The 24,021-nt window shown below is 31.6% G+C and overlaps 1 long non-coding RNA gene across 2 annotated transcripts; it reads left to right on the top strand.

The window, feature by feature from the left end:
- The first annotated feature begins 13,912 nt into the window (after positions 1-13,912).
- Positions 13,913-23,532, top strand: LOC132053489 (uncharacterized). Of its 2 annotated transcripts, none has more exons than XR_009414127.1 (2): positions 13,913-16,512; positions 23,209-23,532. It is a non-coding gene; the product is annotated as an uncharacterized LOC132053489 (long non-coding RNA). The 2 variants fall into 2 exon arrangements; XR_009414128.1 differs by having other exon boundaries at positions 13,913-16,502.
- The last annotated feature ends 489 nt before the right edge of the window (positions 23,533-24,021 follow it).

The following is a 24,021-nucleotide window of genomic DNA, read 5'->3' on the forward strand; positions in this document are numbered from 1 at the left end:
AAGCAGAATTTTCAAGGCAAAACTCTGCCTTAAGGCAGAATTTTGACCTTTGCCTTGCTAATTCAAACATACGCTTGCGAAATTTTTTTCATTTTTTTATTGAGCTGGATTATTAGGCGAACGGCAAAAATTAAAGATTACCAATTTGAAGACCAAAAATTAAAGACCACCCCAAATAAAGGACAATCCTTGCAAAAAAAAAAAAAAAAAACAAGATTTCGGGGTGGCGTGCAAGTACATTTATTTTGAGTTTATTGGTTTTGTAACTCTTTATAAATTTAATTTTAATTTTGGGAAAAGGACACTGTACGTCCAGTCAGTCAAACTAATCCCACATTTGATCAATATTTGAGCTTAACACCACAGGCTGTTCGGGTGGCCCAATTAATGCCCAAAAATGACCGGCCGGCCCAAAATAATGCCAAGGCTAGGCGGCCCAACAACCCAAGCGCTTTAAAAAAAAGACTTTTTGTGGCGACTAAGTTGCCACAAAAACGTCGCCACTAAAGAAAGTCTTGCTAAAAAATCGAGCTTTTTAGTGGCGATTAAAAAAATCACCACTAAAGGTTAAATATCCCAAAACATGAATAATATGTGTATATTTAGTAAGAAATATCCCAAAATATATATAATATGTGTATATTTAGTAAGTATATACAAGAATGATACAGTTTGTTTATATACATATGCGGGAATTAATTATACACTTTATATACAAGAATAATACAGTTTGTTTATATACATGTGCTGGAATTAATTATACACTTTATATACAAGAATGATGTAGTTTATATACATATGCTGGAATTAATTATACACTTTATATACAAGAATGATACAGTTTATATACATATGCTGGAATTAATCATACATTTATTATACAAAAATTACACGTTAATTATACATTTATTATACACATATTATACAATAATGATGATATTTTTTTTTTTTTTTACAAACACAATAGTGATACATATTATATGCCCCAATGATACGGTTTCTATGAAACATTTTTTATACGTATGATACACTTTCTATACAAGACTGATACAGTTTATATACACATGTTGGAATTATATATACACTTTCTATACAAAAATGATACATATTATATACAAAAATGATACAATTTTCTATTCTATAATACACATTATATACACAAATGATACATATTATATACAAAAATGATACATACCTTAGTGATTCATATTTTATACAGTTTCTATACATTACAGATAGGTACTGATACATATTTTTATACATAGATGATACATATTATATACAAAAATCGCCTTTGAGATTTTTGGGATATTTCTTACTACATATACATATATTATACATGTTTTGGGAAAAAACCTGATTTTTCTGTAGCAGCCCTTTAGTGGCGACTTTTAGTCTCCACAAAAAGTCTCTTTTGTTAAGAAAAAAAAAAAAAGGACCTGGGATTTTAGTGGCGACTTTTTAAATCTTTTGTGGCGCCTTTTAGTCGCCACAAAAGACTTGCTACAGATTTTGGCTAGCGGATGGAAATAGTTTATGGGCTAATTTTTGAGTTTGGGAATAGATGGGCTAGCGTGTGGGATTATTTATGGCTCAGTGGCCATTTGTGTCCTTTCCCCTTTAATTTTAAAGACTTTTATTTTGGGGAAAGAACACCAATACCCACTACACACAAAATAATTATCTTTTCATGCCCCCCTTATTTTCATAACCCAAAACTTACCCTTTATACCTATTTTAGTTTTTGTAGGTAATTGTCTCTTTTTTCTTTTCTTTTCTCTACTTCTTATCTTCTTTTCTTCTTTTACTTTTTCTCGTTTTTTTGTTCTTTTTTTCTCGTTTTTGTTCATTTATTCTTTTTCCAAATCATACTATTTTTATTTTCTTTTTTGTAAAACCATAAATTTGGTTCCATATTTAACTCTAGCTCCTTTCTTTTCCTTTTTTCTATTTTCTTTCTTTTTTAATTTCTTTATTTCTTTTCCTTTTTTTTTTCTCCATAATCTAATTCCATTCACGTTTTCTGCTCCTTTTTTATATCTTTTTTTTTTCCTCCATAATTTAATTTCATTCATTTTTTTCTCTTTTTTTATTCTTCCTTTTTTAATTTCTAGTGATTTTCATTCGCTTTTTTCTCCTTTTCTAATTTCATTTTTTTTTTGTAATTTTTTTTCTTTATTTTTTGTTTTTTCCATAATCTAATTCTATACATCTTTTAGCTCCTTTATTTTTCTTTTTTTCTTTTTCTTATATCAATAATAAAAGATAACTGATATAGTACATTTTTTTTTCTATATCTCAAAAAATAACTTATTCTAATATATGGTATACCAAATAGTAGAAGTATATTGCTGCAGTATACTATGATACTCACATAGTATACAAATACTAATAGGGTATCGCAGGTGGCAGATTTGTTTCTTCATAAACACTTATCAGTTCTCTATGATACCTCACATGGTATATATCATATACTAACAGGGCATCATAGAAGACCGGCCATCCAGTCCTTCAATAAAAAACACTTAGAGCCCGTTTGGATTGGCTTATAGCTTAAAAATCATTTGCGGAACTTATAAGGTAAAAAATAAGTTGGGGTAGTCCAACTTATTTTTTTTTTGGCTTATAAAATGTTTTCGACTATAAATATTTAGATAAACTAAGTTAAATGGGTCAATTATTTTTTTGAGCTTATTTTAAGCACAAAATGACTTTAAGCTGGCGAGCCAAACACTCAAAAAAGCTGAAAACAGCTTATAAGCCAACTTATAAGCCAATCCAAACGGGCTCTTAGTCCTCTTAATACCAAACTGATATATAGTATATACTGACATGGTATAATAGATGACAAATTTATTCCTTGCTCAATCCTCTATGCTGTCCACATGGTATCATATACTGACAAAGTATCATAAACAAAAGATTCACAATATTACTCAGTTCTTTATGATGCCCAGATTGTACATATCATATACTTATAGAATATCATAGAGGACTGGTTCATTCTTTAAGAAAACACTCTTCAATCCTCTATGATACCCACATTGTATATATCATATACTGACAGGGTATCATAGAGGATTGGTTTATCCCTTCAAGCAAACACAACTCAATCCTCCATGATCCCCACATGATATATAACATATACTAACAATGTACCATAGAGGCTGGTTCATTCCTTCAAGAAAAGCATAAGTCAATTCTTTATGATACCAACATGGTATATATCATATACTAACAATGTGTCATGAATGATTGACCTTACATGATATATCATATGCCGATAAGATATCATAGAAGGTTGATTCATTCCTTCAAAAAAGAGCTTAGTCATCTATGATACCCACCTGGTGTGTGTGTATCTATATATATATATATATATATATATATATATATATCATAAATGTCTAATTCATTCCTTCAAGAAAACTTCTATATTTATGATATATATATGGTATATATCATATACCCACAGGGTATCATAGAGGATTGGTTTATCCCTTCTAGAAAACACAACTCAATCCTCCTTGATACCCACGTGGTATATAACCTATACTGACAAGGTATCATAGAGGGCTGGTTCATTCCTTTAAGAAAAACACAACTCAATCCTATGATACCCACATGGTATATATCATATACTAACAACGTGTCATGAATGATAGACCTTACATGATATATCATATGCCGATAAGATATCATAGAGGACTGATTCATTCCTTCAAAAAAGAGCTTAGTTATCTATGATACCCACGTCGTATATATCATATACTAACAGGGTATCATAGGGATTGGTTCATTCCTTAAACTATCTGTTATGATAGTCACATGATATATATCATATACCGACGGAGTATCATAAAGGTCTAATTAATTCCTTCAAGAAAAGTCCTTTATGATACTCACATGGTATATATCATATACTGACAGGGTATCATAAATGTTTGATTCATTCTTCAAAAAAAGCTTCTTAGCCCTTTATGATACTCACATGGTATATATATCATATACTAACAAGGTATCATAAAGTTTGATTCATTCCTTCAAAAAAAGCTTTTCAGTCCTTTATGATACTCACATGGTATATATCATATACTGACAAGGCATCATAAAGGACAAGTTCATTCCTTCAAAATTTAAAAAATTATAAAAAACATTCAACAAATAAAGCTAAAGCTTAATTTTGATATTTTTTAATTTTTATTTCAATTTTAGCAACTTTTAAAAAAAAAATTACAAGTGACTTTAGTATGTTTCTTACATTATTTCTTATTATAGTCTACTTATTTAAGTTTTCTATATTTTATTAATCTAAAAATATTTAGTTAATATTTTTATTTTTGTATTTTAATATTATCTTTAAAAAATGAAGATACAAGTCAAAAATAAAGAAAGAATAAAAAAAAGAAGAAAATAAACTAACAAAAAAGGAAAACAAAATTAAGAGAAAACAAACAAACAAAACACGGAGCCAGTCAGCCAACTAACATTTTAATGGAGATTAGGAAACAGTCAAAGAAAAAGTAATTCTGAAAGTGATAAAAACAGAGGAATTGGGAACGTGAGAGAGAGAGAAGAAAAAAGGGGAATTGGGAACGGACGTGCTGCAAAACTAATGCCACAATTCAAGGGGGTATACCGGGTAAAAACTTTGTTCCTTATGGGCAGCAATTGCTATTAAATATGGGGGCAGGACTGAGTAAATAGTTCGTGTTTTATGGGCATTTTGTGTTGTTTCGCCTTTTATTTTTACACATAAATAATCAGAAAAGCACAAACAAGAGATCTTTCTGGGATATGTTTTTTTTGGCACAGTGAAAAATGTTAAACTACTTAAAATTGTTCATAAGCTACATTGCATGAGTCGACGAGGAGCAAAAACTCCATTTCATTGGTTGCATCTTTTCATACTACCACCCCTTTTTCATGTCTGTAATCTTCATTCGACATAAAATCTGCACATTTATTTGCCTCTCTCCAGATATGAATAATAATCGTTTTATCGACTTCGAGCAAGTATTCTCAATTATCAATAACAACTCTAAGAAGGTGAAACTGTATGACCTCTTGTTGGATGTGAAGAATAGCCCTCGTGTATTATATTATATTAATTTTTGGTTTAATAAATAATTAAGTTAAATCCTATTAGATGTGGAGAAGTTATTAACCGGTTTAGAAAAGACATAAAATCACCTCTAAACTTGCACCGAAAACTCACTTTACAATTTAACTTTACGAGTGTTTATATACCCTCTAATCTTATTTGAGGTGAAATTAGTTACCTCCTAAATATTGACGTGGCCAAAAACTTCGTATAAGCGCGTGAAGAAAAAAGGAAGCACAAACACTGAATTAAAATCGTACATGTGTCGTCTCCCTATTGGATAACATACAATTTTCTTAATATTTCTTTTTCAATTTAATTTTGCTCTTTCTTTTTTATGTTTTTCTCCTTTCTCTTTCATTCTCTCTTCTTTCTTTTCTCTTTCTTATTTTCTCTTCAACGGAGCAACGGGTGTTTAACCTTGGTCGCCTTCTTTTTCTTTGGTTCATCAGAATCAACCGACAAAGCTCAACTGGGTGTAAGCTCAATTGTAATTTCTTTTGTTTAGGAAAACTAAAAATGGTGGGAAGTGTAATGTTAAGTTCACCGACGCCATTTCTGGAAGTGAGAAATTACAAGACCACCGATCCAAAAGAATTTCGAAGAAGTCGACTACTCAACTGGAAAATCAAAGATGTCGCTGGTAGAAAAATCATAGATATTTTTGCCTAAATCCATCGGAAAAGATAGAAACACTTACTAGATCGAAACCTAACGAATCTCCTGCAAAAAAAACTCCCGATCTTTAAGTGACATGTTGTAGTGTAAAGTTGCTTTTTAGGAGGTGTGATTGGATTTGTTTAACAAGAAAAAAATTGAATTTCAGAGGTGCGTTGGAGTTAGGTATTTCCGGTGAATTCCTATGACGGTAGTGGGTTGAGTTTTGGTATTGGAAAAGATATGGTTATTTAAGGGGTTTTAATAATTAATTAGGATTAAGTAATGTGAAACATATGATTAATAAACATACCTTTGAATAAAATAAGAAAGAAAAATAGTAGAATTAAAATGAATAGAAATCTGACGGGGTACTAATGTGGCACTGACGTGTTAGGCGCGTGTATAACACTCTTGAATACTTATCTGGGATGTTTTTGTGACGAAGGGAGGGGGGTATTAATTTCACCTCAGACAAGATTTTGGGGGGTGGGGGGTATATAAACACTCATACATAAAGTTAAATTGCTAAAGTGAGTTTTCGGTGCAAGTTTAGAGGTGATTTTATGCCTTTTCTCTAACTGGTTATAAAACTTCTCACTTCCTCCCAACTTCTACACGTTGATGGAACGTGTAGATAACCGCTCCAAAAAACTTCTAACGTATAAGGGTCCTCTCTTAGCCAAACTTGAACAAGTTCTCCATCAGAATTGTTTTGTATAGTAAAGGAAAGAGAGAGAAATATTTTATGAAGAAGAACAACAAAGAAAGACTCCCGCTCAATTCAAGTTAAGATCATGAACAATATTATGACTTATTCGGGTATGTTTTCTTGACTGAATTACTATTACTATGTGTTTATGTGAAAATCATTAAGTTCGACGATCCTGAGATATTGTAGGATTTCTACTAAATTGTTTATGTTCACAATCTATAATCTGTGAAAATCCTTACATGTGGTATCAGAGCCAGGTTTATGAACTAATAACTTCCAGTTAAAACTAGTGGTTTCTTCCAATTTTGTGAACCCTAATGATGTAATTAGGGATTTGTAATTGCCGTAAATGGTAGTTTCTATGAATGTGATGCAGAAATAATTGCTGCATGGATTTGGTATAAATCAAAAGGGATTCGCCATATTGAATTAATTTTCTACCCATGTTGTTATATTGAATTAATTTTCTATCCATGTTGTTGGCATCCTTTTGTTATCATGGTGGCAATACCCCACCATTTAACCCATTATAGATAATCTTTGAAAGATTGTAAGTTGGCCTCTTTCTTTGAATAATTAATTATATATGGGTTTAATTTATACGTCTGCTCTTTAGTATTTTAATGGGTCACATTCAGTGATCAATTATCAGCATGAATTGAAGAGAATTTTCCTTTTGAAGCTTAGCTCTAAGATTTTGGTGAATTCTAGCAATGCAACTGTATTGATTTTAGCCAATAATGTTATATCGGCTCATTGACAATTCTTTCAAGAGTTATGTCAACATGTACAGAATACCTAGAATGCATTTAGGAATTTCAATGCTTCATAACGTGAATATGAAAGAAAGATTTAGCCCACTATGTAATGCTTATTTAAATCTCGGCCGGGCTTAGTATCATTTAAATTTGATGGCCAAGAAATTGATGTTTATTCCCTGGACCATGACTTGAAGTTTTGAACTATTTAAAATATTTGGGGCCATTAAGTTGTCTCTCAATTTTGTTCTAGATGTATTACTCCATCATTATTTATTTGGAATTATTACGTACGATCCGTTAATCACCAAAGTGGTCGAATCTTTATGAAAATTAATTCCAAAATAATAATTGAACACTATTCAATTACCCACTAATCTAGATGCTTATAAACGATACAACACTTATGGGTAAATTGAAGTTCTTGATTATAAGACACTTATGGATCGCCCAAAGGTTGATTCTTTGTCTTATAACTATTGAACATTAAGGCGATAATTTAGATGTACCATTAGTTTTATTTATTTATCCAAAGTTAATAAATATAGTTAGTTTTATTTATTTATTCAAAGATAATAAATAATACTAATTGGTGCATTAAAAATTATCAAATTACGTTAAATTCATATTTAAGCATCATTATGTCTAAAATTAGTATTTTTGATGTCTGCCCAAAGGAGATCATCAAAGTACACTTAAGTCTACAAGAAACCGTTTCTGAATCTGATAATGTTTTAAATTTATAACTCAAAGCATTAACAAATGAGCATGTTCTATTTGTAGCATTTGCTCTTCATTTACACTCTGCTTCCGTTACGACCTTTAACGGACCTAACTTCTCAGATTGGTACGAACAGATCAAATTTCATCTCGGAGATTTAGATCTTAATGCTGCACTTTGTACGGAGAAGCCAACTGCTACTACTGAAACTAGCAGTGCTGAATAAAGGTTTCATTTTAAGAACTGGGACCGGTCGAACAGATTAAGCCTAATGTTAATGCGAATGAGTATTGCGGGCAACATTAAGAGTACTCTTCGAAAAATGAAAGTGCTAAAGAACTTCTGAAACTTGTGGAGGAATGCTCCCAAACTGTTGATAAGTCTCTTGCTAGGACACTAATGAGTACTTTAACCACCATGAAGTGTGATGGTTCACGTACCATGCATGAGCATGTCATGGAAATGACAAACATAGCAACAAGACTTAAGATGCTGGGAATGGAAATGGATGAAAATTTCCTTGTACAATTCATCATCAACTCATTACCATCTGAGTATAGTCTTTTTTAAATGAACTACAATACCATGTTGGTTCAGGAGGAAACAAGAATATAGAATCAAGGAACCCATTCCATTAACCTTGTAAATAAACAAGAAGCTGGATGCTCTTTTAATTTCAGAAATAGATATTTACTTAGTTTGTTTAAGCATAATCATCTCGTTGATTCTGATATTCTATGTGATTGATTATACAAACTGAATCTTGATAATCTGTTTGCCGAAACACTCTTAACTCTGCATCATAATGTTGGAACCAAACAAAGTTTGGTGAATGAACAATCTGCTTACTTGTGGCATAAACGTTTAGGTCATATATCCAAAGAAAGACGGGAAATATTAGTTAAGAATGAAATTCTTTTAGATTGGGATTTTGCAGACCTTAATATTTGTGTGGATTGTATTAAAGAAAAACAAACCAGACACACAAATAAAGAAGCCTACAACTTCTTGAAATTATACACACTGATATATGTAGTCCTTTTGATGTTGCATCTTTTAGTAAAGAAAAGTGCTTTATTACCTTTATTGATGATTTTTCACGTTATGCATATGTCTGTTTGATGCATGAAAAAAATCTCAAGCACTAAATGCCTTAGAGGTATTTATTAATGAGGTTGAAAGACAACTAGACGCAAAAAGTAAAAATAATCAGGTTAGACAGAGGTGGTGAGTATTATCGAAGATATGATGAAACTGGACAACACCCTGGTCCATTTGCTAAATTTCTTGAAAAACGTGGCATATGTGCTCAATACACAATGCCATGCACACCACAACAAAATGGTGTAGCAGAAAGGCATAATCGTACATTAATGGATATGGTTAGGAGTATGTTAAATAATTCATTTTACCCGTTTCGTTGTGGACGTATGCTTTAAGGATTGCCGTTTATTTGTTAAATAGGATTCCTAGTAAAGCAGTTCTAAAGACACCTTTTAAACTGTGGACTGGTAGGAAACCTAGTTTGAGACACCTGCATGTTTGGGGTTGTCCGATAGAAGTTAGAGTTTATAACCCACAAGAAAAGAAACTGGATTCAAGAATAATCAATGGTTTCTTTATTGGTTATCCAGAAAAATCAAAGGGGCATAGATTTTACTGCCCTACTCATAGTACGAGAATAGTTCTAAAGTTGTTGTTCTTGAAGTTGTTAACAACAAATAAATGATCCTGCTATTCAGAATGAAACCATAATTAATGAACCTGTAGTAGATGAACCACAAGAAGTAGGATTAAGAAAATATCAAAGACAAAATAGACCTGCTAATTCTGATGATTATTGGTATATCTACACGAGTCAGAAATTGACTTGGGAATTAATAATGATCCAGTTTCATTTTCACAAGCCATTGAAAGTAATAACTCTGATAAATGGATTGATGCTATGAAAGATGAGTTGAAATCTATGGAACAAGATCTTGTTGAATTACTAGAATGTTGCAAAAGAGTCGGGTGTAAATAGATCTTTAAGACCAAATGCAACTCAAATGGAAACATCGAACGTCACAAGGCGAGATTTGTTGCCAAAGGTTTCACTCAGAAAGATGGCATTGACCATAATGAGACTTTTTCACTAGTCTTTAGAAAAGATTCACGCAGAATTATAATGGCTTTAGTAGCTCATTATGACTTAGAGCTACATCAAATGGATGTGAAAACTACCTTTTTGAATGGGAATTTAGAGGAGAAAGTTTATGTGGATCAACCAGAGGGGTTTGCCATTAAAGGAGAGGAACACATGGTGTGTGAGCTTATGAAATCAATAGACAGAGTTAAACAACCTTCCCGACAATGGTACCTTAAGTTTAACGAAACTATTGTCACCTTTGGATTTAAGAAAAACACTATTGATCGGTGTATATATCCGAAGGTCAGTGTGATTAAGTTTATTATGGTAGTCTTGTATGTTGATGACATCTTGCTTGCTACTAATGATCTTGGTTTGTTGCATGACATCAAGAAATTACACTCTAACCACTTTGAAATGAAAGATATGGGAGGGCATCCTATGTGATTAGGATAGAAATATTCGGGGGTAGATCACAAGGATTGTTGGGGTTGTCTTAGAAAGCCTATATTAATAAAGTGCTAGAGAGACTTAGAATGAAAAATGCTCATCAAGTCCCGTTCCAATTCAAAAAGGAGATAAATTTCTTCTCAATCAATGTCCAAAGAATGAGTTGAAACATAAGCAAATGAAAGATATTCTTTAAGCATCAATAGTTAGGAGACTAATGTATGCCAAGACATGTACGAAACCAAACATCAGTTTTGATGTTTTGGATGTTGGGTATATCAAATCAATCCAGGAATGGTTCTTTGAATAAAGTTGCAAAGAAAGTGTTTAAAAAGTCTAAAATGTTGAAAAATTAATAATGCTCACTTACAAAAAATCTGGCCATTATGATGCGGTCAGATATTCAGGTTCAGATTATGCTGGTTGTATGGATACCAAAAAGTTCACATTTTGTTATTTGTTCCTGTAAGCTAGAGGAGCTGTTGACACCTAATTTTTGACCTCCCATAATTTATTTTAATTACCCAGAGTCCTTGGATATCAAACGGAGTGAAATGTGTATTTTTACAAGTCAAAATGAATTTATAAAATAATTCCGATAGTATTTTGCCATTTCATTTGACAAAATAACTTCAATAATATTATAAATCATTTAGATATTAATTTACACATTTTGTAATTAATATGGAGCATTTGCTAAATTTAGTCGAAGGAATAATTTAAAACAATTTAATTGTTAAAGTTACAGAAAATCAATGCATTTTACTCCGTTTAATTCAAGAAATATAATTAATTAAATTAAATAAATTAATCATTTTACCCCTCAATTCTTAATTTCGTATATTCAATGTGCATCGGTATAATTTATTAGAACTTATCATAATTAATTGGGTGTTTAATTGTGGTTAATTCCATAAAATTATTTATTATGTGATTAATAGTGGTTGCAATTGAAATAATCAATTGTTGGTTAATTCTGGCCTTAATTGAAAAGCCAATTCCCATGGTTTAAGCTAATTAAGGTCAATTTTTGTAAAAAAACTAGTCTTTAATTGTTTGATTAAGCTAATTATGGCCATAATTGAAATGACCAATTTCATGGTTTAAAGTCAATTGAGGCTATATTTGCAGCTTAAGTCCATTAGCCTATTAATCATGTTCATTATTTGGGTTAATTAGTTAATTAAGTCATATTTGGCCATTAATTAAAGAATTTATTTCATTATTTGTTCTGGTTATGGCCATTTGTTAAATCGAACATTTGAGTCTTGTCATATAGACACACATATACATAGATATACATGTGTATACATGTATACCGTGTATATGAGTGTGTGTGTATGTGTGTGTCTATACACACACACACACACACATATATGTATACATATATATATGTGTGTGTGTTCATGGTTCGGTTTGGATCGGTTATTGATTAAAACCATAACCAAACCAATTTAGTCGGTTTTTAAATGTCTAAACCATAACCAAACCAAATAAAATAATAACCACCGGTTTGGTTATTGTCGGTTTGGTTTGATTTTTCGGTTTATGATTGGCAGTATGAGACTTATCGATAAAACATTAAAAAGTTGAAAAAGACATGTCTTTTTTTTTTTTTTGTTCAAACGATAACTTTTATTTATAGTTTAAGGTGGAACATACATCATAGAAACATTTTATTATTAGTGATAGTGTAGTACTCAAAATTTTTTAAATTTGCTAAACTATTACATATAGAGCTAAAAACTAACTTAGTATTGGCTGCACCATTTTTGTCATCTTAAAACACATACCTGAAAATAAAGTAGAGCATAGGAGCTTTTAGTTGTTGTTACAAACATGCATATTAATGAAACATAAAGACTACCTAAAATTAAAATGAAAATATTTGAAATAAAAAAACTCTGTGTAATGATCCCAAACTTTGGGGCAGTACTTGCATTTTGCCCTCAATTCTCCCATTTTATTAAAAAAGCTTTGTGCAATGATCCCAAACTTCAGATGTTTTTCTATCATTATCCCCAAGGCTAGGGTCTCGACTACAAGGAATTGTTCTTTTCTGCTTTTTAGGAGGATTACCCACGGAAGAAGTATTAGGGCATTACCATGTGCTTGAGTTGCAGCAAATGCTGATGTTACTGAAGTATCTTCTATAGGAACCTCCAAATCTACAACCTCTGTCCTTTTCATATGAAAAATATTAGAAGTTTAGGACCATTCAGACAAGAAAAAAAAAGGTATAAATTCGGAAAAAAAGAAGAAACAACCTAAAATCAAATGGTTGACAAAGAAAGGCTAAAAATTTAAGTCAAAGACATTAGATTCTAACGTGAGCTTCTGTTAGTAAGATTACACTTAACACTTAAAGAGTTAAAAGGCTTAAAGACATGGGCTTAGACATATTCTTAAAAACACGGGCCTTAAACAATCATGTGAAATAAGTAGAGAAAAAAATCAAATTAATGATTAAAAAGTATAAAATATTTATAATTATTTATGAAAAACTAATATTATACATATAAATAATTATAAAATTTATGTATATAATTTATCAATTTGGTTCGGTTATTTATTCAGTTATTTTTTAATAGAACCATAACCAAACCAAATATTAGAGGTTTTTAAAATTTAAAACCAAACCAAACCAAATGTCGATTTTTTTATTCGGTTTGGTTTTGGTTTTAACCAAAATCGCGAACAGCCCTATATGTGTGTGTGTGTGTGTGTGTATGTGTGTGACTCCCCTTATTCTTTTTAATTCAGCTAGGCCTGATCCAATAAGGACTGACCCGGCCCACACTTCATTTATACGCACAAATACAGAACAAACAGACCCTAAAGGTCTCATTTGTTCAAAACGTTGAGGAATGAAAGGCAAACCCTAGCCACCTTCATTCCTCTTTTTCTCTCTCCTCGTCATGTTGCTGGAATGGAAACCTCGTGGGTCTGCGTTGATGATACGATCTTTGTAGGCTGAGAATGGCAAGAGCATTTATTGCTCTGCCATTTCTCAACCAAAACCACCAAGACCCGACCTAAACAAGGTATTACCATCCTCTTTTCATGCTTTTTCTGCATTACAAACGGTCCTAGACTGAAAATCTTAATTGGTCTTGTTGCTATTCGTTTGAAATCTTCAAATCTCATTGGTTCATAAAGAACCATTCGTATTGAGTTCGTTTAGATCAAATCTGGCCCTTTGTTGTTTATTTGTTTTCGATCTCAACCGTTGAATGGGTTTTGAGGGCAAGCAATTCTGAGAATTGTGAAGTCCCACATCGGTTTGACATTAGGGTTTTGAGATTTTGGGGATCTATTAATAGAACCTCAATTTGCATTGTTGAAAAAAAAAAAAAGCATACTGAAATATCAGAAAAATACTCAAAAATCGAATTACCTAGGGTTTCTATTATTTGAGACCTTTACTTATTCGATTTAGTTAAATTTTAAAAGTTTTAATAATTTCTTATTGTTTGTGGCTGAGTATTTGGTGTTGAGGAAGAAAGGATCTTCCAAGTTCAATCTCAACAATGGCTGCAGTCACAAAAGGTAAATTTCCTTCCTTTTAGTCATTTTTGGGTCTTATTTGTTGTTTCTTGCCGTGCTTTAAGTTTGCTGTTTAGTTTAATTAGCTGCTATTAGTAGTTTTAAGCATGCTTAGAGTATATTTGGTTGCCATTCTAGTTTTAAAAATCTTATAATAACCTAATGTAGTTATGTATGCTTATTTATGTTTCTAATAGTCTAAGTATGATTAAGATGTTATGGTTGTTTCTAGTTGATTAGTAGTTATGTTTTAGTGTAATTCAACATATTTGTTAATTACATTATAGGCTGATTGCTTGTTAATAGTTCAGCATGTTTAGAGTGTCTCTGTTTAGTACTTAGTTAGTAGTAGTTTAATGTAATCCATACTTTCACTTATTATTGAAACCTATTTAAACTAAATGGGATTAGCGTTACCCTTATTGATCAAATCATGTTGCTGGTGACATCTTAAGTGGTTCAGTTTGGGTTCTGTGTGAATATCTATTCAGCCCCTTTGTTTATCTATTTGGGTTATTGTTAATGTGCCTTTTTAGAGTTTCATCTGTTGCAATTAGCTTAGCTTAAGCTCATCCCATCTAAAACATGTGTCAAAACTTACTTGTGTGCATTATCCTGTCAAATTGTGTCTAATTGATTGAACCCCTAGACAGGAGTCCACACCTAAGTATAATACCAGTTGATTAAAATGGCATGAGTATTAACTTAGAGTAACAAGGTTTGTCTACTTTAGCTTAACAGGATATCACTAAGGTCCCTATGCTAATTTATAAATTAAAAATGGTAAGTCTGAAATTAGTATAAGTTACTTGGTTCATTCAGTCTCCAACATGATAGAGAAGGATAAGAATCAAATGGCTTAGAGGAGTTTAAATAAGATCCCACAAAGCCTGAATGCAACCTCAATCAACTTGTGAATGTATAGTGTCCTTGAATGCATGTATGTACTGTTTAAACATGGTCAGAAGGCTGTCATATTGCAACTGGTATGAGTTTAGGTTCATTAAGTAACTATTCTTACTCTAAAAAGGGGATAAATGCACCTGTAGCACACATATAGGAGGATTAAATGGTTTGTTAACTTTAAGTAAGTGAAATTCTGTCATTTGCCTTATGATTGGTTCACATAAGAGAACATTTTGGTCCCTGTGGACTGACTTGAATTGAGCTTCTTGCCTGGTTGTCTTGAATCCTACATATCATCTTTAGTTAAATCAAATATTTAACTTCCGTGCTATGTAATATAGATCTCTGCATGTTAACTAGTGAACTCAATCCATGTCCCTATGTTAGTTAATTGTAAGAAGTATTACATGTATAGGAGTCCTAAGGTAATGTGTTAAGCCTAGTATAGGTATCTTAAGTTTCTATGTTGACTGCTTGAGGCTAAAATGTCTAGCTGCATATTGATACTCCTCTGCTTCCCTGCATTTGAGCTTGTTTCTCTTTTTTGCATTTTACATGTTTGTCTCATAAGCATCACATGAATTGGCAATGCATATTCTTCCTTCAGAAGTAAAGTTTGAACTTAAGAAATGTTGGTATTTGTTTGTCTCTTATGAAAAAACATGCTTGTTTTTTTCTTTTTCTTCTGCTGATCATATATAGCTGTAATTAAGAGTAGGATCATTTGATATACATGTCTACGTGCTAGAAGAGTTTAAAAACCCTGTCAAATACTTATGCCCGTGACTGTTTTCTTATGTGATACTGCATCTTTCTCTTTTCCTTTGTGAGTCAGTGGGCACTTATTTGAGTGTGATTATTTGTTTTACCTGAAAAGTTTAAAGTTGATGAGGTTTCCCCTATGTGGAATTCGCATACCATGGGATCCTCTAAGGCTAAATGCAGAGGATATACCTAAATATACCAGGTATATACAGTTTGGTATATAGGAACTTGTATATTTAGTATATACATATGGTATATCACCTATGGGGATTCAGGATTGCTGTTTTGTGCTCTGTAATAGTCTTGGCGTGGGCCTGGTCTTTGTTTGTCTATTTCTTTCTGTTGGGGCCTACCTTCCACGTTATGATTAGCTTTTAGTTGGGCCATGTTTGCTTGTTATTTTATATTTGGGCTTGTCTGTTCTCTGATCCTTTTCCTCATGCTTATAACTTGGCTGATATGATCATTGCCTTAACATATGTGTGTTGTTCTTGCATTTTTATTTAAATAATTAGTGTGCGTGTATAATTAGTCTATGTAAGTAAGCAGTTAAGTTCTAGATGCCCTCTAACCAATATTTTCCTTTTCCCTCTTTGTGTTGCATGTAAAAAAATATTGTGGTCATTTGGGTCGTCTTCTCTCATTTAAACCTGTTGGACCAGAGGCACAACCCTTATTACCTAATCAAATTCGATGAAAGGGAAGCTAATATTTGCATTGAAGGCCCACCTATGGGTGAAAATAGGCAACTGGTGAGCTTAGGTAGGCCCACCAGCCTAACCTTTCCTTTTTATTTCATTCATATATGTGTATGTGTTGCGCCCTATTTTGAAGGGGTCCAAGATAATTTGCAACTTCCCGGTTCTTCTAACTGATATGAAAGAGTTAGAGTCGCTACCTAATTTTTAAGAGAAATCAGGAAGCCTATATGTATTTGTGTGTCTACTCCATTTTTAGTCCACGAAACATATGAGATTCTAGATAAGAGTTTTATTTATCCCAAGGGGAAGGTATTAAGCATCTCTCAGAGCCTGTCCGAAGACAATCCTTAAACTTGGTTTAACTGAACACTAGATGAGGATTATCTATTTGTTTATCATTATTATTACCTGTTTTCAAAATGTTGTGATTTTATGAAAAAGCTACACAAGGTGATAATATGCTAAGTATATGCAGTGAATAAATATGTATGTATATCAAGTATAAACTATTTTATAAATAATGTATATCGATAGAAATATACAAAGGAGTGTAAAGAGAATGTACCTCGTAAGTATAAAAGTGTATCAGTTGGTATAAAGGGTGTATATCTGTTAGTGTAAAGAATGTATATAACTATAAAAAATATGAGAATATGTAAAATAGGTATATCAAATATATAAAGAATGTGTGTCTATGTATATTAAACATATAAAGAATGTATTTCAAATATAAAAGAGTGTTTATCAAAATAAAAAATGTATAAAAAATCGTATAACTAGATATATCAATGCATAAAGAATGTAAAAAGTCTTTAAGAATTTTTGTTGGTGTAGAGATCTTATAAAACAAAAAAATTTAGAAAAAAGTGAAGTCGATTTGACTTGTTTCTACCGTTTCGTAAAAGAGTATTTGTTTAATGAATATCCTATCAAAGAATAAGGAACAAAAGAATTGTAAAAAGTATCGGTAAAAATAAATATAAGGAATTGTGGATAAAAAATGAGTGAAAATGTGTAATACCTTTAAAGAATAAAAGATTTGTAAATGAACGACTTAATATTTACCTAGCGTCAAAATGTGGATTTAACTTAACTAAAATATGTACTAGTGTACATGAAACAACATAAACTGTACGTTGTATTAAAATGTATAAATAATATAATATAAACGATGGACTAGTATTTTTTACCTAAATGCCAAAAGTGTGAATTTAATTAACGAAGCATTTATACGAAGTCAATTTAATATATTTATGAAAGTATTGATGGCCTAAGTTTTGCCTAAAGCGAATGGAAAATGTTAAGTTAAACAGACAAGGCGACAAGTAAATAAATATATCAGCCCATCATTCTAAAAATAAAGTTTCCACTATACTAAAAGTTTATGTTTTGTGCAGTTATAAAAAACGCAGAAAGTAAATACAAACAGTGATTCAGGTTCCCTCTGAGTATCGTCTTCGAGATATATTTCCCTGTACCTGTATAAGCACTTGATAAAAATGTTAGTAAGAGAATAAATAACAGTTAAAGAAATGATAAATAAACTTAAAATAAAAACCCATCTTTTGTAGTATTTTCCCAAATTAGTTTAAATAGTATGATAAAAAGGGTAAAAGTGTTAACAACAGTCCCGAGCAGTGAGTTAGTAGTGAGTCAGCCAAGAAAGATTAAGCACAGTATCATTGGCCTCCAGAGTTAGTATTTTCCGGGTATAGAAACCAATATTTATTAGTTAATGTAATGTAAAAAAAAAAAAAAAAAAAAAAACAGACCAAGACGTCAAACCAACAGTAAGGAATCAAAACAGTAGCATCAGCTATAGAGAAAACCAAAATTGATCCGCAAAGTATCACATGAATGGTTGGTGAAGGAGCGAAGGGGCGTGACCAGTGGTGGCGTGGTTGCTCGCTGCTCCGGTGAAGAAGACCAAGGGGTTGTTTGGTTCATGGGTGGCGTTGTGGTGGTGTTTGGTTGCTGGCTGCTCCGGTGAAGCTCCTTGCCGGAGCAGCAAAGAAGACGACGGGTGTGGGTTGGTGTTGTGGAGATGAAGTTGTGGTTGGGTTGGAAGTGAAGTTCGTTTCCTTCTCCGCCTTTTCTAATGGCTTGGGTCGGCTATAGAGAGGAGACCAATGGAGAAGATGAAGACTTTTGGGCTGTTGTGAAATTGTGATGGCTAAGAGAGAATGAGATCTGAAAAATTATTTGTGTGTGGAATAAAAAGCCCCTCCATAAAATAGCCCCTTCTATCATCCAAAAAATAAAAGAATGCACCCCCTTATTCCCTTTACCTCTTTTAATTAATGTGCAAAGATGTATTAACCAATGGATGAAGAACCCAACCCAACCCAGCACCTCAAATGTCAACTTTTATAAAGGCGACGAGACCTTGACTTGATCGAATTCTTGCTCCGCGTTGAAAATTAATTGCTTCAGTTTTTTTGTGTACTGACGGACTTTACTAAAATATAGTTAACTAATATATGTATAAATAATAATGTATGTATAAAATATCAAAATATACGTGCTATAAAATTAAGAAACAATTATTAACTGCACAAAAAATGGTAATATTACGCTGTACATGTGCAAAAATAATGATTTTTGAAAATGACAATAAATTGATAAAATTCGTAAAATAAGAATAATCATCAATAAATTGTCGAAAAATGTAAAAATGTGTAAAAAGCTATTTCGTGCTCTTTAAGGAATCAAGACCACTCGAAACGTTAATTTTAAGCACGTCGAGCCAAAATTAGGTGTCAACAGTATGTATTTGTAAAAAAGATACCTGTATAATATTGAAATCCTTGTGAATGTTAGAACTTAGGAGAACTTTAGTATTATTAGGAAGTCGCCCAAATGATTTTTAAACTTGGACTAATCCTAATTTATGCATGAAAATCGGTAGTTAATGCTCTAAGTAATTTCTAAAAAAAATTAGAACTAAGTAGCATTTTTGGGCCTCCCGCCCCTTGTAAGAAATCTGTAAATGAAATAGCAATGATTAAATTGGTTTTGGGCCTTAAGCTCGCTAATGGACTGTTTTTTGGTCGAAATATGCAACTGTTTTGCCCTTTGGGCCTCGGCATTAAATTAGACTGAAATTGGACCTCAAAAATGACTTGGACACAAGACTTATTTGCGGAACTGAGATCGGTAATTAAAAAATAAACATTTAGAATTTTTCAAGTAAGTTGGATCCATTTTTAAATCTGTTTGGACTTAAGAAAATTTTCAGAAAAGAAAAAGTAAGTATTTTTGGCCAAAAGCCTAACTTAAAGGGATAAAAACAAAAGGAAATATACTTGGACAGATTTGACAGTAGGATGGATTTGGTATGGATATGGTTTGACCCAATTGAGCTTCAGTGGAATAAAATAGATTTAGTAAACTTTATTATATACTTATCCTATAAAAAATGGGAGATATACTCCATACTTTCTTATACATATTAAAACCTATATGAACCAAACTCATATCATTAGGACCAAAATAGTAGTGACTTTACTTAGGAGAAATCCCAAGTGTGTCTTGGTCCAACAAAACAAAGTGAGTTGAACATCTTTTGCGATTTTCAAACCAAAAACCCCCTTTTCCAAGGGGACATTTTAGAATTTTGAATTTATGATAGAAGAATGACGTTTTACGAAAAAGTAAACACTCTTAAGCAAATAAATAAGTTAATTACACATTGAAGCTCGTAGGTTAACCGTATTCTACGGATCCTTAATATTAGAGTGCTTAAAACCTTCCCTAGGATCACCAAAACCCTTAGCTCGAACTCTGGTCCAAAAAGGATTTTTTTTCTTGCTTGATAAACCCTTTTAAACCTGATTTTCCTAGTTTTCATCAAATAAATTGGGTGGTGACTCTAAAAATACTAAAAACAATCGGAGCAAACAACCTAATTGAGTAGAGAATTATGCGCCCGCGTAAAGTGAACTTCTTTAGGAGCAATATTTTGAAAGCTAAATTTTGGCATGCTTTGAGGCCATAGTTCGGACTTGAATTGGTGAAAAGACTTATTTATGGATTAGTCGACATTAATGCCATGCTGTTTTCAAAGTTTATTGTGTAGTAGTTCTCAGCTTCTATTCAAAAAAATAAACACAAGCGGTCGACTTATTTTGGCTAAACATATTAAATTAGACTACTTTGTAGTTAAAGAAGATGTCAAGAAACATAAAGTGTCAATTGAACATAGTAGCACAAAACTTATGATTGCCGATCCTTTGACGAAAGGATTACAGCCCAAAACATTTGTTGAACCTGTTGTAAGCATGGGCATTATTGATGGCAATGATTGACTTTATGTAAAGAATTCATTATGTTTATGCGACACTTTGAGCTCATTTATATGTTTCTATTATTACCTGTTTTCCCTTGTATACGTTATGTTGAGAATGTTGATGACAGGTTTTGCTTAGATAAAGATATTCTAAGCATAATTGTTGGACCCATTGTATTTCTAAAGGTTGTGTTGAGTAATAGACTAATATTGTAGTACATGGAAGGGACTATATCGAATAAAGGGAAGTATGACTGCCATGACTCATATTTGTTGACTTATTCAATAACAACGATTGATGTTCTAATGAAAGAAGGATTTAACATTGCTTGTGCACATAATGATTGAAGTGTTTATTAAACCATTATGTGAATAATATCACGTGCGCTAAGTGGGAGAATGTAAGAATAGCCCACGTGTATTATATTATATTAATTTTTGGTTTAATAAATAATTAAGTTAAATCCTATTAGATGTGGAGAAGTTATTAACCGGTTATAAAACTTCCCACTTCCTCCCAACTTCTACACGCTGATGGAACGTGTAGATAACCTCTCCAAAACCTCTGACGTATAAGGGTCCTCTCTCTGCCAAACTTGAACAAGTTCTCCATCAGAATTGTTCTGTATAGTAAAGGAAAGAGAGAGAAATATTTTATGAAGAAGAACAAGAAAGAAAGACTTCCACTCAATTCAAGTCAAGATTCATGAACAACATATGACTTATTCGGGTATATTTTCTTGATTGAATTACTATTACTATGTCTTTATGTGAAAATCATTAAGTTCGACGATCCTGAAATATTGTTAGAATTTCTACTAGATTGTTTATGTTCACAATCTATAATATGTGAAAATCCTTACAGGATGAGCTTGATAGCAAGCAAGCGGTCAATTTTTACTTCTAATTGTGTATATGTCCTTTCTTTTGCTAGCTAGTTTGAACCTTGTTTGATGTTCCATCATTTTGAGTAAGGCTTGAGGTAGGATCATTTTCTTCTATTCAAATTATAAAGGACCAATTAACCTATTTCCACAATTTCTACATAATTCGCCTCTATAGTGTAGATGATAACATCTTGTAGGATAAATGGCATAAAAGTTATCCCATAGGTGATTTATCCCTTTCTCCATTTTTTACTCTCGTCTGTTCCTTTAATTTTTACTTCTAATGTATCCTCTATATTGGTTAACATTTGCTTTAAAATATCCAAGTTTTGTTGAGTCCGGGTGTATAAGGCTTGTTACGAAGAAGAGTTAGTCTAACTGTTTGATTAAAAAAATTATTTGATAATAATATTTATTAAGAAGAATGCAACCAATTTGATTTGAAGTGTCCTTTCTAAAAAGTTGTCTCCTTTTAATAAGTAAATAACTCTCCTTTAGTATAAAAATAATTTCTATTTAAATGGTTTCTTCAACAACGAATCTATATATAATATAAAGGCAGCCAATACGTAAACCATTGATGTGAGATGCACTGCTATGACCACCATTTCTATTTATCTTTTTTCTCAATTTTTTGCATTTCTTTTCATTTATCTACATAGTAATTTACTAACTAATTGGATTTAAAAAAAACATACATTAAATATTCCTTTGCAAGGTTTACCCACGTACATGCAGTAAATCCTAATTCTCATTTCTTAACTGTTGCATCTCAATGGTAGTTTTGTATACTTCTCTCATACTGAAACGTTACTTTGAAATTAGATTTTAAAGGCACTCTATTTAACTTATAAATGGGTCCTTAAATAACCTGTAAATGGGGTCTTTATTTACCCTCCACTATGCAGGTATGTACATTAACTATTAGTGCTTTAAATAATTAGTAAATGAGTGGTTTACTTCCCCTCTTCTATGTAATCTGTACATATTCCAAACACCATTAACTATAAATACAGGCTAAGGATATATTCAGACATCATTTTTGCATATAGCGTTTTCTGTTTATGCCATAATCATTTACCCATTTATGTTTTTGCTTTCTCTCCCATTTATCTTTTTGCTTTCTCAATTTGAACTTTTTTTTTTTTTATACTTTCTTCGTGGAATACTTTATTTCCTTGATCTTAAATTCTGTATCTTCCTTAATTTTTCTACCTTATTGTTTGATTTTTCACGTTGTTTTGGTAATTTTGTTGTAAATTTCTTAAGCCGTTTTCCCTCCATGCATGCTTAATCATCGAAAACTACAGAGGCAAGTTCATTCATCTGCTTATTGATACTCTATTGTTGGCCCTATGATCTTTTCTTTTTATTGGGTATGTTATTCTCCATGTATTGTGCCTTCGTGCATTTTTGACTGTGCACTATATAGTATTTACTAACAAATATATCGTGTATGATCTTAATTTCTAAGATTTTCATCCAGTAAATTAGTTTTTGGTATCCTATATTGATTCTAACTCCTAAACAAAGAACATAAAATATATGTTTTTAATTTTTTTCTTACAATTTTCATTGGTAGTGCATCACTTTTTGTGATGTATTATTTCTTGCAGGAATTAAGGAGAAGACCAAATGGTGGATTGATGAAAATAAGACTAAAAGATGATTATGGGAAGATTTGAGGAGAAGGACAAAGGCATTAACCACTTGACATGAATGTCTTTTTTGGTAATACTTTTCTATTTGTTTTCTCTAAGTAGTTTAAAATTAGTATTCTTTAAATTTGACTTTAAAAAAAAAGAATCATTTGATAATCTCTCTTTCACCCAATGTAAGTATCTAATTTTCTTATAATTGGGATAAGTTAGATGGCTTAATTTTATTTATACTAATTATTTAATTATTTGCTTTTTCTACTTTTTCTTGGCTTGATCTCCTCTTTGTAAAAATTGTTTTAGCTGGGTAACTAACTCTTTTTCTATATTTATTTTTTATCATTTTGATAGGAGATTAATAAACTATCGAAGACCGGGAACATTGAAAAAGAATTGTCTAAAAAAATTAGCTAATTATTTATTCATCACCATTTTTTTGCATGCTAGCTAGAAGGTTTGGTTTATTTTAACATATTATGTCGGTAAAATTAAATTCTATTTCTCAATATACAACTCAAATTTGAATTGAATGTTTTAATTTGTATGGTTATTAATAGTTATATATAAGACGAAATATACAAAATTATGTATAAAAGAAAGATTTTGATGTCTCACATATTCTTTCAGTCAGAAGATGTAGTATAAATTATCTAAAGAACTATGAATTAAAAAAATGGTACAATCATGAAAGATGTTTGATTAATAAATATTGTTTCTTTTATAAAATTCTAACATTA

This window comes from Lycium ferocissimum, chromosome 4, assembly GCF_029784015.1.
Source record: "Lycium ferocissimum isolate CSIRO_LF1 chromosome 4, AGI_CSIRO_Lferr_CH_V1, whole genome shotgun sequence".
Lineage (NCBI taxonomy): Eukaryota > Viridiplantae > Streptophyta > Magnoliopsida > Solanales > Solanaceae > Lycium > Lycium ferocissimum.